This window comes from Kogia breviceps, chromosome X, assembly GCF_026419965.1.
Source record: "Kogia breviceps isolate mKogBre1 chromosome X, mKogBre1 haplotype 1, whole genome shotgun sequence".
Lineage (NCBI taxonomy): Eukaryota > Metazoa > Chordata > Mammalia > Artiodactyla > Physeteridae > Kogia > Kogia breviceps.
This window is the reverse complement of record NC_081330.1, coordinates 98,946,931-98,958,305: the sequence shown is the minus strand read 5'-3', so window position 1 is coordinate 98,958,305 and position 11,375 is coordinate 98,946,931. Positions and strand designations below refer to the sequence as shown.

Genomic DNA, 11,375 nt, shown 5'->3' with positions numbered 1-11,375 from the left:
TTTCGTCCCCTCCCCCACCCCAGCTCCCCGAATTCCAAGCGTCTCACGCCTGGCCCGGATTTCCCGGACGCACGCTCCACTCTTCCCTGGCGTAAGACGGCCCCGGGTGGAGGGGGACCAGCGGGAGCATAAGGAGCAGTTCAGGGAGAAGGGGGGTGGGGTGGAGAAGGAGGAGGAGGGCTGAGGGGCGGGGCTCGTGCGGGGCGGGGCTCGACGGGGGCGGGGAACCTCAGGGCCTTGGGCGGTGTTGGGGCTGGTGGGAGTCTGCGCTGTCTCGCTGCTGCCTCCACCGCCGCCACTGCTGCTGCTACCGCTACCGCCGCCGCCACTGGCCGAGCGGTTTTTTTTTTTTTTTTTTTTTTTTTTTTGGTTTGCCGGATCCGCCATATTGAAGAGGACGGGCAATCGCGGCTGCGGAAGCTAGTCTCCGCCGTCGCCGGAGCCGCAACCTCCCCGCACCCGGCCCGTTCGGGCCTCTGCCGCGCGGAGCCCCTCCCCGCCTCGTTCAGATCACAGGCCTTGCGGGAGGCGGCCGCCTCAGCGCCCGGTGCTTTGCTCGGCGCCGGGAGCGAGGAGCAAGCCGCCGCAAAGCGACCAGGCCCGGAGCGGGGACAGAGGCAGCGACCAGTGGAAGGTGAAGCCGCCACTGCGGGAGGAGGAGCAGGAGGAGGTGACGCAGGAGAAACGCACCGCCCGGAGCCCGTCTGCGCTCAGAGAGAGCCCCAGCCCGAGGCGAGAAGGGGGAAGAGGGCCGCCGCCGGCTGAGGAGGAGGAGGAGGCGGCCGCGGCCACAGCTGCTGCAGGGCGGGCGCGGCGAGCAGCGAATTCCGGCGTCGCTGTGCAGCCCCCTGGTCCCTACGCCTGCAGCCTCTCGACACACTTTGTTGCCCGTCACCCTTGGGCCTGGGATGCACCCACGGTCGGCCTTGTCCCGGGACTGAGCCTTGCTGCCGCTTCCGTGTATCCTGCTTCTGAAGAGAAGACGCCTGTGTCGTGCGGTGAGTAGCTAGCCACGCCGGGACTACGCGCTTTTCCAGGGCCAACAGCTGGATCGAGGGGAGGGGAAGAGGGCGAGGGGGGTGTGCGTGCGCGCGGTTCCTCCCGCGGCGGCCGCGGGCCGGGCTGGGGGCTTCCCGGCTCTCCCGCCTGGGCCCCGGGCGGGGCGGGCGCGAGCGGCGCGGGCGCGAGCGGCGCGGGTCGGGGCGCGGGGCTCCGTTCCATGCCCAGCCGGCGTCCTGGGAGCGTGTCTGTGTGTTTTGGACTGTAAGGGAAAATGGCTGACGGCTCCGTCCCTCCTCCTCCTCCTCCTCCTCCTCCTCCTCCTCCTCCTCCTCCTCCTCCTCCTCCTCCTCCTCCTCCTCCTCCTCCCCCTCCTCCTCCTCCCCCTTCCCGTCCTGTCTGGGGCCGAGTCGGAGGATGGAGTCTCCGGGCGCGGCGTGCAGCCCCCGCATCCGCAGCCCGGGGCCGGGTCGGCGCCGGGGGCTCGTCGCCCCCAGGTCCCGGGGTTTGCAGCCCGGCGCTCGGCGGGCTCGCGGCCGGTTTCCTTCCCGGTCTCGTTCCACTTGACACCAAACGCCATTACTGAGGTGGAGTGATTTGGAGCCGTAGAGCTAGGCCTCGGCTACGCCTGGCTATCGGGCCCCACGACTTGTCCGCCTCCCCCCGCCCTCCTGCGATAACCCGCAGCTTCACTTCGGCCCTGTGGTCTGGGAGCCGGAGCCGGGTTATCGGCCTCCTCCACTTCCTTCGCCCTCTTTTATTTACGGAGGGCCAAAGCCGCGAAAGATGTTTTGAGGCAGAAATCGCGTCCAAGCGAGCTTGGACCGACCACCTTTCTATTTTTAACTGTTTCTGCAAAGAATATTAGCATGTACAAGTTTGCTAATGATAAAACCTTCAGATTCTTGTGATGTGACGCTTCGGGTTTGAGAAACGGTTTATTTTTCATTCATTGTGAGATATTAAGTTAAAGAGTTATGGAGCAGGTGTATACGTGTTTTGCAATATTTGTATGGATTTTGGGGGTGACTGGAACTTACACGGTGATTTTTAAGATCTTCAACTGAAGCTGCTTAAATTAAGCTTGTTATTTTTTTTTCAAGGCCCATAGTTACAACGTTAATTGGATTTTCCGTCGTGCAGTTTACAGGTGTGTGTAATTTCTTCAGACAGTCTTTGAATTTAACTGAGCGAGTTCTAGGTTAAATTTTCAAGCCTTATTTTGAGGGGAGGGAAATATATTTGTAGCCATGAGTCCCCATGAAACCCATGAGTTTCATGGAAACGCATGAGTCTCCCCAAGTCTATATAACGTTTGTAAACCTTAACTTTTGAGGAAGAATTCGGGGGTCTTTAGATTAGGAAGCTTTTCAGCAGATAGTTAACCTCTCTTGGAGCTCATTATCTATTCTTAGTGATTATATGGTAAGGACTCGTTAACCGTGACTAGCTTGGCTTTTTTAATACGTATACTTGAACTTAAAAATAGAGACTACAAACTCTTTTAGATCTCATTGGTCTACTGATTCAGTGGGCTGCCATTTTGGTTTCAGCAAATGCCTTCCTAGTTCTGAAAGATTTACGTGTTAAATATACACAGATGTCAACATTTGTTTTCTCAATTTTATAACCCATGTGCTTTGTCATACTTGTAACAGTGTTTCGATTTGAGTGAAAACCAGAAGTATTTGAGGTTAGTGTACCAAGGGCAAACTCAAAATGTTTCTGATAGCATGTTATGTTTTGTTTTCTCTCATTTAAAAGTAAGACTTTGATTATATGTATTTTTTTCTGCCTTTTTTGTATATTTTTTGCATGAACACTTATTTTGCAATTCTTAACGTTATTTTAATGTTCTCATGCCTTTTCCTCCTTTTATTTGCTGACCTTGGTAGTTTCTGAGAGGGAAAATTTCTGGAGGGATTAAATAACACCAGAACCATACATGTGAGAATCTAAATTCCTTAGAAAGTAGCTTTGAAGGGCAGATTTTACCTTTCACCAAATTATTGGAATCTCTTGGTGTTCCATAGTTTTCTTGTTTTATCAGTGGAATGCTTAAGTAGGATTTACTTTGGATCTTTTTTCTTCCAGGCTCTTGAAATAAATTTTCTGACATCTCAAGAAGACGAGAGATCTTATGAATGTCTCCTGAAAGATAATTTTTCTGATGTGATATTAATAATGCTGCTTAGTTTTTGAAAATGGATGTTTCTCATGAATTTGCTAGTCATCAAGTTCTTGATTAGTTGGACACAGCAAGCATTCTTTTAGCTTATTTTTTGTTTCATAAGGTCAATTTTAAAACATTGTTTTTGTACTTAAGTTTCAGAATTTTAATATTGAACCAAACTTTGTTTAAATCAGGTTATATTTCCCGTATTGGTGGTATGTTTTCTGAATCTTGAAATTTTTTTCCCCAAAAATTGGATAACAGGGTTTTAGTTTCCATTTAGTTCTTTGAGGATTTGTATCTTTGCAAGGTATCGTATTTATTGCTAAATTCTTTTCTAATTTTAACAGAGTCTAACGTTAATATTTGCAAAAGGGTTAATGTGTTGGACCTCAACCCTGACTGCACATTAGAATCACTGGGCAGGGGTGGGCGTTAAAAAAAATATATACTGATGCCTGGGTCCCATTCCCAGAGAGACTTATTAATTGGTCTGGTATGGACCCTGGGCAGTGGTGTATTTTAAAAGATTATGAGAGTTATGTACCACAGTGTTCATTGCAGCACTATTTACAGTAGCCAGGACATGGAAGCAACCTAAGTGTCCATTGACAGATGAATGGATAAAGATGTGGCACATACATACAATGGAATATTACTCAGCCATAAAAAGAAACGAAATTGAGTTACTTGAAGTGAGGTGGATGGACCTAGAGTCTGTCATACAGAGTGAAGTAAGTCAGAAAGAGAAAAATACCGTATGCTAACACATATGAATCTAAAAAAAAATGGCTCTGACGAACCTAGGGGCAGGACAGGAAGAAAGACGCAGACATAGAGAGTGGACTTGAGGACACGGGAAGGGGGAAGGGTAAGCTGGGACGAAGTAAGAGAGTAGCGTAGACATATATACACTACCAAATGTAAAATAGCTAGTGGGAAGCAGCTGCATAGCACAGGGAGATCAGCTCGGTGCTTTGTGACCACCTAGAGGGGTGGGATAGGGAGGGTGGGAGGGAGACGCAAGAAAGAGGGGATATGGGGACATATGTATACATATAGCTGACTCACTTTGTTATACATCAGAAACACAACACTGTAAAGCAATTATACTCCAATAAAGATGTTTTTTTTTTTAATTTTTTAAATAAAAGGATTATGGGTGATTCTCATGCAGTCAGGGTTGAAAAACCATTGTTACTGCTGTTAGCATGTTCTTATTGAACTTTCCAGTGGATAAATAAGATGTTTTTTTCTTCAGCTGTTTTCAGTTATCACTACAATTGTCATTTGTTGACTTAATTATGTGCCAGCACTATGTTAAACACTCCATTTATCACTGTATGTGGATCATATTATTTCCATTAAACAGATAAAGGACTTAGGTCTGTCAGGTTCAACCAGTGGTGCTTCGACTGCTCTGCCATGTTAGTGAAATGACACTGATTACTTTTTTTTTTTTTTTAAGGGACTTTTGTTTCCTGTACCAGAGAGGCTTTAGATTAAAATTTTAATAAAAATGTAATAGTCTGCAATTTGGGAGATATCTTGATTGACCAAGGGAGATGCTAAAACTTCACAGCAAACAGGTTCTTCCCCTTCCATGTCTCCCAACATGTTCGGGTTGATAGTTTAATTGGTGGGTCTGTTTATGACTAAAATAACGTAAGGCAACTTAACATTCCTAAAAGATGCAAAATCTAGGCATTTCTCTCCCAGTGATCTGTTTAAGTCATCCCATAAGTGAACATTTAGTATCATGTGAATTTTTATTATCTCAATTTGAGAATTCTGAGTTTTATTTAGCTTAGTTTAAAATCAGTGTAATTTTCACAAAAAGTTTTCAAAATGAAAGGTTTTATTTTGCATTTTTGCAATATTGATTGGTAATTTTATGGAATGAATGAAATAGTAATAACATCTTTATTTGGTGTTTGTTTCACTTAATTTCCTTGGTCTGTTGTGCTAAATTCTATATGGGTGGTTGCTAATGTAGAATCTATGAGCATTCTTAATGTGGCACAAGATTTGTCAGAGATCTTTCTGTTAAATTAATGATCACTGTCCTATTTTCTATGTTATAAAGTCTATCATAAGGAAAAAAGTCATGAAACGCCTGATATTTATGTATATTGGAGTTTGAATTTATCATTCAGTTATTACTGTTGGGTGTAAAGTAATGATCAATGTAATATGCTTTTAAGGAATAAGGTGTGAAAAGGCATACTATTAAGACGAGATATCTCACCTAAATTGATTCTTCAGTGTGCCTGTGCTAACCTTTTGGGCTTCGGTACACTCTCAAGCTCTACATGCATTTGATAGCCAGTGGGTTTCTAATTCTTTTTTCAGTCACTGTCTAACAGTAATTTTCTAGTTCAGCTGTGTATCAGAATCACCTGTGCAGCTTTTTCAAAATGCATTTGCTTAGGTCTTACTCTGGGGAGATTATAATTGAGTAGGTTTGGGGTGGGAACTGGGCATTTAAAAAACTCAGAATATTCTGATGAGCAGCTAGGTTATTTTTTTGCAATTTATTTTAGAAAAAGAGATCTGAGATTCTGAGTTTATACACACACACATTTATTTATTATCTCTTACTGAGCATCTTAGAGTTAGGGTTCCAGCTCTAATACTAACATTATTAATATCTGTTAAGGAATTAGTTTCCTTTTCATCAAATATTTATTGGGTATCTACCCTGTGCCAGGCACTGTCTTAGAGATTACTCTTGTCTAGAAGCTTACTTTATATGAAGTGAGGGCCATTGGACTAGCTGGTCTCTATAAAGTCCTTCCTAGCTCTAATTTTGTCATACCTTATTGTGCTTCATAGAAGGGGACTGAATTAAGTTGTTATATGAAGTATACTAGTTTTGGTATAAGCTGATGGAACTTTCCTTTTACCTTTCATCTTTTTAAAATAAGTTAAATAGAATTTCCTTATGAACGCCAGCCTTCTCTAGTGAGCCCAAATGTCAAGTACAGTAGAAATGGATTCTTTTAGTATTGGCTTTAGAAATAGCCATACTTACGATGCTTTTAATTTGGGGCCAGTAACTACATACTCTGGTGTCACCTGCTCCTCCTGCCATTCCTTTTCTGTATTGATTCTCCATCAGTTACCTCTGCACTGCTTGTGTGTTTTTCTGTTTGATTTATTTATTTTGTTCAGATGCTTTGATTAAATTTGTTCTCCAGATTCTTTTAGGTTGGTGGCATCTGTCTGGTCAGACTCAAGATCCTAAGTCACTGACATATCCCTAGCACCTAAAAAGTGCCTGGCACATAGACATTCAATAATTATTTGTTGGATGTTCAGTTCATCATTTTCTTAGTATGATTTCTCTACGTCTTTGGGTTGTTTTTTTTTGCGGTACGTGGGCCTCTCACTGTTGTGGCCTCTCCCCTTGAGGAGCACAGGCTCCGGACGCACAGGCTCAGCAGCCATGGCTCACGGGCCCAGCCGCTCCGCGGCATGTGGGATCTTCCCGGACCGGGGCACGAACCCGCGTCCCCTGCATCGGCAGGCGGACTCCCAACCACTGCACCACCAGGGAATCCCCTACGTCTTTGGTTTTTTTTTTTTTTTTTCCTAATTCTCTTTATTACTTGGAGTCACTTAACTTGACCTAATAATCCTTTTATGATGAGCAGTCCTGGAAGGAATCTTAGATCTAATCAAACTCCTTGTTTTTCACATGAGGAACATGGCTCAGCGAGGTGAAGTAACTTCACTAAGATAGTGTACATAGACTACCTTCTGTGTGAAGCTATTTCCATATCTAACAAGTCAGGTTAATTATTAAATTCTTTGAATTCCATGACCTTTGTACTCACTCATAAAATTCACACTTAAATCTCTTCCTAATAATGGGGAAATAAGGTCAGGGATTCTGTCCTTTACCTTTATGTATTACAGAGCGCACAGAATAACATTGTTTACTGGGATTTCCTTGGCGGTCCAGTGGTTAAGACTCCACGCTTACACTGCAGGGGGCATGGGTTCCATCCCTGGTCACGTAGCTAAGATCCCACATGCCGTGCGGTGCGGCCAAAACAACAACAACAAGACCCCACGATAACATTGTAAACAATAACTTTGCCTCAAAGGCAAAATGTGGGGGAATGTTCGACTTCTAATATCTATAACGGCTTGTACAAAATTGATGTATCATAATATTATAGCCCCTTTCTGTTTATCCTTTCTGTAACTGATCAATCATGTATGGTTTGAACACTTTAGACCCATATTGGCCAACCGTTATTGAAGGAATTATTTTCCTTGGGACAGTTTTGAGCTGGTAAGTCTTGGATCCCGTCTTCACCTACCTACCTGTGAAGTGGGCAGAAGAAAATTTAGGAGGAGAAAAAGGAGTAGGAGAAACCTTTTTCCTGTCCTATTATGTTCATTTCCTTCCTACTGACTTTGGTGGTTACTAAGAGTTGTAAGTTTAGGTTGTTGGTTACATCTCTCTTTTCTGGTCTTTTTTCTTAGCTGGTTACTTAGAACTTCTACATAAGTCTACTCGATTAGGACTTCCCTGGTGGTGCAGTGGTTGAGAGTCCGCCTGCCGATGCAGGGGATACGGGTTCGTGCCCCGGTCTGCGAAGATGCTGTGGAGCGGCTGGGCCCATGAGCCACCGCCGCTGAGCCTGTGCGTCCGTAGCCTGTGCTCTGCAACCGGAGAGGCCACAACAGTGAGAGGCCCGAGTACCGCAAAAAAAAAAAAAGTCTACTTGATTAACTTGGACAGGGAAATTATATGGTATTAGACCCATGTTCTGCCTAACAGTATTTTGTCCCTGATCAAGGTAGTGTAGAAAGATTTGGTTGCTCTCCTTGATAACACTGTCAGGGTTCAGAGCAGGGATCAGCAAACTTTTTCTTGTACAGAGCCAGATTGTAAATATTATAGGCTTTAGGCTTTGCGTTCTTAAGAGGCAAAATCGAGGCTATTAGTAAATTTTTTGTTGATGAAATTCAAAATATAATGATAGTTGAGTACAATTAATTGTAATTTAGGTCTAATGAGAAGAAGAGAATTGGGAAGGCTAATAATAAAATATTTTGCCTATTTGGGGTTTAAAGTTCATATTCCCTGTCATCAAGTTGGTTGTAAATGACGCTGTGTGAAATCCATTCTCAATTTGGTGGGCTGTACAAAAACAGGAGGCTAGATTTAATCTGTGACCATAGTTTGGCAGCCCTGGTGTAGAGCAGTGGTTCTCAAACCTGGAGGGCTTGTTAAAACAGATTGCTGGCTCTTGCCCCCAGAGTTTGATTCATTAAGTATGGAATGGGGCCCAAGAATGTGCATTTCTAACAAGTTCCCAAGCATGGAACTACCCTTGGAGAATTACCGGTTTAGAGATGAAATCCAGCATATCCTATTTTTTATCAGGCTGATCACTTTGTTTAATTTTTCTTGAATCTTTATTTTGTACTTTGTTTTAAATCCAACAATTAACATGTTAAATGCCTGTTATGTGCTAGTATTATACCAGGAAACAGGGATACACAAGGTGAGCAAAACACAATTGTCCCTGTCATACATACTGGTTAGAGGGAGTTTAAAAATTAATTTCCACAAACCCTTTAGAGCTAGAGTCTGGGGACAAAGAACACCATTTGGAAAGCAGTGCAGTGGTGTTTGATACTCATGTTAAAGGAAAGCTAAATTGGAAAGAGGCATTATCGAACTATTTCATTAATTTGATCTCTTAGGGAATAAAGTTCTGTATAAATGAACTTTTTTATAAATGAACACCAAAGCTTGCTTTTAAATACTTAAACCAATTTATTATTTGATAGAAAGCTTTCTAAAGATGTTACATACTTTTTATAACATCTGTCGGATTATGAGATTATTGTAATCGATTAAGAAAAAGTTTGGGTAGCATAAGGGAATAAAAGCAAAGAGCAAAACACACAAACCCCACCCCTAATAATTCCATCATGTAGAAGTAACCATATTATTAGATGTTGGATGTGTGTTAGATCAAAGGTTCTTATCAGTTAATCAGTTTACTAAGTCATGTTTCCTCATGTCCTCTGCCTCCACTTCTTTAGGACTTCAGAGTGTGCCGTTTGTTCATCCTGCCTAAAGACGCTGTTTAGGGGTCCTTCCTCACTCCGCTGTTACTTTTTTAGATACTGCTTTGGTAAATACTGCTCAAAAATCTCATCATGAAGTTGGTTTTAATATAACTTTCCGACTTTCCCACCGTTTAAAATTTTCTTTCCCCCTGTTCTCCATTCACTTGACTCAGGATTCTCCATACACTTCCTATGCTTTCCCACTTCTGTTGCTTTGTTTCTTCAATCTCTAAAGGGACTTCCTGTTCTTTGCCAGTGGCAGTAATATTGAGAATATAATTTAACTGTTCTTTGGCCTGTTTCATTTTATGCATTTGTTGCTTTTCTTCTTTGGTGGCTATTGAGGTTTAAGGATGGTTCACATATATACTAAAAGGCCCCAGGCTTTTCTTGCTTTAATTAGTTAATTTATTTTCATTTATTTGGCTGCGTCGAGTCTTCATTGCGGCACTCGGGGATCTTTCATTGCAGCAAGAGGGCTTTTCTCTAGTTGTGGTGTGCGGGCTTAGTTGCCCCGTGGCATGTGGGATCAAACATGTCCCCCGACCAGGGATCAAATCCACGTCCCCTGCATTGGAAGACGGATTCTTAACCACCGGACCACCAGGGAAGTCCCGGCCCCAGACTCTTTTGAATTAATGTTTTTGTGTTTTTGTTTTTTCTTAGCTATCTCATTTTCTCAATAATCTTTATTTTCACTGTTGTGAGTCGTGGTTCCAGTCTAATCCTCCCACCCCACCCCCCAAAAAACGTTCTGTGGACTGGGAAAGGAGGTAAGAGTTGTATATTATAATTGTGTCTATATAAAGAGGGAGGATTTCTTACAAGAACTTTGAGCTCTGATTCTTATTTCTGTACCTTTTCCACTTGAGACATGTTAGTCCTCAGCTGTGATATATTTAATTTTTGTATAATCAATACTTTAATATGCTATAAATACACTTAATACACTTCTTTAAGTCAAGTTCAGACTTCTGTCCATTAGCTGATGAAGCAAGTGTCTTTTTATTGCAGGGTGGTATTGCCTGCCTGAGAACTGTTCTGTTTCAGCAATTTTGCTGTATTTGTACAGCACTGTCTTGTGTGTTAATTTGTAAGTTCAGTTGTATTTTGCCCTTTTATTAAATGAGTGGGAAAACAAAAGTGCATCAGCTGGGGAGCTCAAACCTAATATCTTTGAGACGGGACTGATTGGGGATATGAATCTTTAACCTTACTGGGTTAGGTTGTGCTCATTGGTTATGTTGGTTGACTTTGTTCCGTGGTGAGTGAAATAATTAGAATGAAACAGGAAATTAAGTATGGCGAGTATGTAATAAAGCTTGTATGTGAAAGGTGAGGTGTAATTAGGGGTTTTATAATACTTTCCTTCACTCTGACTCTGAGAGTTGGAAAAACCCCTAGAAACATGTGAATTTATCATTTGGCTTTGAAATATTTGTCTTCTATCACATTTTCAGGAATGCATTACGTATGAAAGGAAGGGTACTGCCTATGTACAGTGTTTGCCTAGACTCTTGTGGAAATGACTACAAAGAGTCTCATTTACTTATATTTAATCTGTCTATATATCTGTTTACTATGTTCATCATACATAGATATCAATCAGTTATCCAAAATTCTTTTTTTATTGACTATAGTTGATATGTCAAGTATACAATATAGTTATCCAAAATTCTTGAGAGTTTTTGACTTGGAGCATGCTGAACTGGGGTGAGAGGGATTGTGGGTCTAGACTGAGGGTTGGAGAAGCCTAATGGAGTGCTTGTAGGTGTATTTCTTGTCTCACAAGGGATGTCATTTTCTGAGCCATATGTCAGCTATCTCGAATTACTCCTACTTGAGGATTACCTTAGTTATCCTCGGTGCATCATGGGAAGAAGAATCACATCAGTGAAAGGAGACTAATGGAAGGATTCTTTGGCTTCTGTTCATCTACACAACCACAAAAATCAGGTTCTTCGAGTACCTCCATTTCTCTTCCTGCTCTCTTCCCAAATACTGCTGAAAACTCTTACCATGTCAGCTCTACCCAAACAAGGTCATTTTGATGTAATTCTGGTCTACTTTTCTGAGGTTATTTCTTGTTCTCTCACGTAATCAA

The 11,375-nt window shown here is 42.7% G+C and overlaps 1 protein-coding gene across 4 annotated transcripts in view; it reads left to right on the top strand.

The window, feature by feature from the left end:
• Nucleotides 1-205: 205 nt before the first annotated feature.
• USP9X (ubiquitin specific peptidase 9 X-linked) overlaps nt 206-11,375 on the top strand; it is a 125,511-nt gene continuing 114,341 nt past the window's right edge. For all 4 annotated transcript variants that reach the window (XM_059050698.2, XM_067023978.1, XM_059050697.2 and 1 more), the window contains exon 1: nt 206-998. The gene's annotated coding sequence lies outside the window, so the exon portion shown is untranslated. The remainder of the gene's footprint in view (nt 999-11,375) is intronic.